Genomic DNA, 5,594 nt, shown 5'->3' with positions numbered 1-5,594 from the left:
ATTGCTATGTTGGGCAAGCTGCTGCATTATGTCGCTTTGAATTGAGTGAAGTGCCTAACCAACTGAGAAAAATGAAAAGTCATTTGTACCCATGTGCACATGAGCTATCTCCGAACTGGCTTATTAGGAGATGGCTCTTTGCTTTTGTCGCATCTATTCAGGGCGGCATTTTACTGAAGCCTATATCTAACCTAGTCATTAACTCAGGTTGCAGTGCTGAGACGGCTTTTCATGGCGAAGAGATGCATTAATTTTGTCAGTCATGTCTGTGTGATTATGATTGAGCTATAGGACTTGGTAGAATTCACGCGATGAACGTTAAAGTTCCAACTTCGCACCGTCATTTTTTCTCTGTTAAAGATATAATCATTCATCACTGAAAGCCAACGTAACGTATTCATGGCTGATTTAGAGGTTCAGCTAATTTTTTTGTGGCCGCTATACGCAGGTAGATATTCACCACGGGATAGAAAATCAGTGGCCGCTATGAATTTCGTGTAGGGGATTTTTCAGTGGCTGCTATTAGCGCGTGAACATCTGGCTTGTTGTACTCCCCTCAGTGCTACACTGGCTGGTAATTCTAATTCTAATTTTTCTTTGAATGTTAGTCCTTGTGTGTTCACTCTTTAGGTTTCCCGTATCTCTTCCGAGGACTTGCATGTCGAGTTGTTCTCTTTTCACCATTATTCAAATCATATTATTACACTATTGTCAACATTGTTAAATCAACTGTTCTTACATCTGCAGAATGTGGTTGTCTGTATATCACTATTTGTATTGAGAAGGTTCTGTTTTAGTGCCCCAGGTAATTTTGCCTTTCATTTTTGTTTTTCTTTATTTTGGTCCAACGTTCATCCGTGCTCCTCATCTTACACTCTGTTCAGAATTTGGGATTGACGCTAAACAAGCTAAGCTTTTAAGTAGGTTCCATCATATTATTTCTTTAGCTATACATAGAACCAAACGTACGATGATTGACCGCTATGTTTTACATGCTTACATCTGATTTACTGTGCATCCAAGCCGGATAACACTATGTTTTTATTATATTTGATGTATATTCCTTCATTGAGAAATATGAAAATAAATTGAATTGAATTAGCAGGTTGCCGCTATAGACAGGTGGCCGCTAACACAGGTTGACTGTATTACAAAAATGTTCTGCTTACACATAATTTTCTCTGTTTATTTGATGGATATGAAAATAAATTTGAACTTGAACGTGAACTTGACAGAAACAAAGATTTTTGTTGACTTCGTTTCGATGATTTTCATAACGTTATTTTTGACTGACACTCGACAGTCTGGGCGGTGCGCAGAGGCCGAGTGTTTCCTGGGGTGTCGAGCAGTCTGTGTGTACTGTCTTGTAACCTTCCTTGTTTGTGCTTGATCTATGGACACCATAGACCGTGTTGCGATGGTAGATTCCCATGTGTACATTGACTGGTGCACGGTCGGTGAGCGTGCTGTGTATTTTACTGGTACGCTCCCCATCGCCTTACTTCGCATCGATCGGCACACTTAGAAGTGAGAATTCTAAAGACATCGACAGTTGGAAAACGGCAAGAAAGTTCAGGACGGTATTACAGTTCTACACTGTACAGGTATGATTATGTGTCCATAAACACTTCATCTACTCTCAGCTGTATAAAACACGTGAGTATTCCTACCTTTAAATTTAATATTAATAACAATAAAAGTCTCACTGTAACTTGTTAGTGTTAAATTCTAACACTAGAGTCTACAGCTGAATGTTCTACTTGGTATTCTAACTTGAGAGTTAGTAGCTAAAAATAGGTCCTAAATTGACTTCTTCTGCTGACCTCACGACCTCGACCTGTGGGCCCATTGTTCTCAATCTGTTGACAAAAACACAATGATCATTCATACATAACAGTGGCAATGCAACACTAACCAGCCAGTGCTAACGAGCACTAACAGCAAATTTATCCAGTGCAGTGGGCAGTGGCAGTGACAGTGTGGGTGATAGTGCACTGCCACTGTGATGCTGAAACATGACAAACAAAGAGGTAGATCCTAGTGTCTAATGCAGAGCTACCAAGTCTCATGCATTCTGAGTGAGACTCGAGCATTTTGGGGTCGTCTCACTATCTCACGCATGGCACCCATTTTTCTCACGCATCGGGCAAAGTCTGCAATTTGGGTCCATAATAGGGAGCATATATAGCTCAAAGGATTCAAGTGATAGTTACAATTGAAGGTATAATTTCCTTTTGTCTTTCAAAATAAGTAAAAAATAGTCATTTAAGTATGCACCTGATCGCACCATTAAGAGCTAAAGATTGAAAAGGCTCCCTACAGTGGGAGGCCACAGGGGGAAAAACCCCTCCCACACCTTCGCTCGCGCACACATTCACATGCCGAGATGCCGAGTCATGAAAATCTCACTCATAAATTTTTTTTGAACTTGGCATCCCTGCTAACGGTTAGAATTACAGTAGAAATGATTATAGAACCTAACAAACGTGTCGTTAGCAAGACTCAAAAGAATGGAGACAGGTTCATAGTTGAATAGCCACAGTGACCTAGCCTATGAGTATTATTGGGGTAGCGGTTAGTGATTTATACAGCGACTGGGCTGTAGTTAGCCTTGCCCTTGGGATGACACTTAAAACAGTTTGATGTTTCTAGAAACATACACTAGAGCCTATCCATTTTCAGGGAGGATCCAGGAATGGTGCTGACAAAGATGGTTTCTTAAATAGGGTTCTACAATTTATATAAAAGTCAGACTGCAGTAGGGGCACATGTGCCCTCATTCCTTTTAAAAATTTCTGTTTTAACCAAAAAAAAAAAAAGGGGGAGGGGCGTGCACCTCCCTCCCTCCACCCCCCCCCCCCCCCCCCCCCCCCCCCTGGATCCGCCACTGATGTTGTGCATGGTTGAATTTTGGCACGGGAAGTCAAATTTCAGTGTGGACAGGTAGGGCCTACCATAAAAGTCTGAATTGAATTTGAAGAACGCTCATAAGTACTAGAGACTGGCTGTACTTTGATCACATTGCAGTGTTATAACTTACAGGATAATTGTCAATACTACGAATGTTTAAAATTATCTTCTGTGAATTTCTGTGAATTGTGCCAGTTTTGGTTGATTTCCAGGTGTACTCCAGTCCAGCCAAGCGTTGTGTATTTGTGAGAAAGGGAGATGTCGCTGACACAAGTTCATCCGCCCCTTCTGCTGCGTGCATGCTATACGTGCAGCTGCCTAGTCCTACCAAAGACCACCCCATCCCTCAGCAGAGTCCCCTCACAGCGACAAGAATGCCTCTCTCAAAGACATTTTCACTGCGCAACGTCGACAGCAAATTCTTCCCTGGCACGAGAAAAGAGCTCTTTTTCCCGCCGCAGTCAACTCAGAACTCTTACCTCTGTCGGCGGCAAGAAGGCCGGCCACGAAATGCCAGACTCGATGAGCCGCAATCCCGAGGGAAAGGACGTTGACATCATGCAGCTGGTTGGGAAACACCGGAAACGGTACACAAGTGTGTATTCGTGGGGCTTTACTTACACGGGTGCGCTCGGAGTTCCCGCTTACTTCTTTCCCACTAAGAGGAAGAACGCCATACGCAAGCCGAAGAAGTTTCAGTCCACACCGTACAAGCTGAAATTTGATGAAAAGGTGATTTTCCTTTTAGAATATATCCATGCCCCACCTCAAAATGCATTTATGCTTACAATGTGAATGCCATGTTCCATGAATTTTTTTTTTTTTGAGATCTTTGCAATCTGACATTTAATAAGAATGCCAATTCTTTGTCCTCTTTAATCTTGGGTATAGGGTGTTGTAATCAACGAAATGTGAAACTGAAATTACAACCAAAATGCAAATAGGATCCTACATATGTACATTGATTTGAATCTGCCCTAGAGATCTACAGAATACCGTGACAGAATAAGGATTAATATCCCTTTTCAGAGAAAAACCAAGCCATTTCACACCTTGGACTTGGAGATGAGTACCAGGGGGGTGTTTCATAAAGCTGTCCTTAAAGTTACGAACGACTGGAACACGTTCTGATGTGCTATACTTATCAGAATTTCAATAATTCAGCACAAGAACTGATCACCAGTCATTCTTAAAGTTGTTCTTAGCCTATAAAGAACAGCTTTATGAAACACCCCCCCCCCCCCAGGTGTACTTGACTACACTTGTATGTACTGTACAGGTGTACATTGTACTTTGTACCTAGTATTAAAACCTTATAAAGAGGTTCGATAAACAAAACCCTGTTGTACACGTATGGTGATTTTGTACAGTTTGTAGGTCTCAATTCCTTACACTGTATTATATTTTGTTGTTTTTGGACCTGGTATTGTAGTAAGAATCCTGATGTAACAACATAATTGTCATGTGAGGAGGTTTCCCTGTATTACTGTAACCAATGGCAACATTTTGCTCACCTCACAAATATCGTTTGATTCACAATAAACACACCATGAGGTCCTGGTTAATGGCACATGTACATGTATGTAATGTTATACAAGAAAGCCGAGTAGGGGCAGCTGTTAAGGATTGAAATTAATTCTCAACATCCCCAGATCACGACAGCGGCATGTGGCTACGGCTTCACCCTCATTGGGAGCAACACCGTGGACACCCAGAAAGTTTGGGGCATGGGAATCAACACCAACTCACAGCTGGGTTACCAACCTAAGGCAGAAACCAGTGGTAAGAAATCATTGAATCTCCATCTACCAGCACAATAAGTCTTAATCAAATCTTTTCCCCCATTTAAATCCCTTTTTATAGCATGGATTTGTGTGGTCTGTTGTGCAGCATGATGATTCTCCGTCCTGTAATTTCCCCCAAAGAGATTTTAGCCTGTGCCAGTCAGCCAGTGCTAGATTGATATGAAGATTCTGAAAGGAAAATGAAAGGTGTCTGACTTCAATTAAAGACTCAGTTTATATAGGCAGTCTACCAAAACTTGGGTTTGGGAGATTTAAAAAACAGTAGAATCAGTTTTGAGTCTGATAGTCAGAACTGCCAACTAGTATATAGTTTGCAATAAATCAAGAAAGGTGTGTTATTGTAGTGAAAAAATATACATATTTTTCTGTAGAAATCTTGATGTAGTATGCTTTAATAGTGTGAGCAACTTTTGCATGTTTGGGGCATTTGTTTATGAGGATTAGCTGATGCAGGAATTATAGTAGAACACATCTGTGTAAAAGTTTGAGGAAAACTGGACAATCCCTTCAAAAGTTACGAGTTTGTAAAGTTTTTAAAGTGAGGGCATGTTGATTTCAGGTAGAATTTCAGGAAAGGTATATTGTAAACATACTGCTTTTCAACCAGAAATGTGCCTTTTTAACCCTCAGAATACTGCATTGCTGTTTAATAGCAAGGATAGCATCCTTGGGTATAATTGTATGTGTTTTACTGTTGTCATTATCAGTGGAAGGGATGCATACAATCATCTCACCTACCCCAATCCACCTGCCGCTCATGTTCCCGAGGAAGACGCGAGTCACCCAGGTGGACTGTGGCCGCGCCCACATCGCTGATTCTCACCGACGAGGAGGGAGGTAAGGATACGAAATTACCATTTTCTTTTTTTGAGTTGATGT

General features: G+C 41.3%; 1 pseudogene; it reads left to right on the top strand.

Annotated features, from left to right (window-relative positions):
- The first annotated feature begins 3,168 nt into the window (after positions 1-3,168).
- On the top strand, positions 3,169-5,552 carry LOC139714994 (RCC1-like G exchanging factor-like protein; annotated as a pseudogene).
- The last annotated feature ends 42 nt before the right edge of the window (positions 5,553-5,594 follow it).

The sequence above is a fragment of the Diadema antillarum genome, unplaced genomic scaffold (genome assembly GCF_040938485.1).
Source record: "Diadema antillarum isolate AM-2024a unplaced genomic scaffold, OU_Dant_1.0 seq00002613_RagTag, whole genome shotgun sequence".
Taxonomy (NCBI): domain Eukaryota; kingdom Metazoa; phylum Echinodermata; class Echinoidea; order Diadematoida; family Diadematidae; genus Diadema; species Diadema antillarum.
Note: the sequence above shows the minus strand (reverse complement) of the source record. Positions and strands in the feature narration are given on the sequence as shown.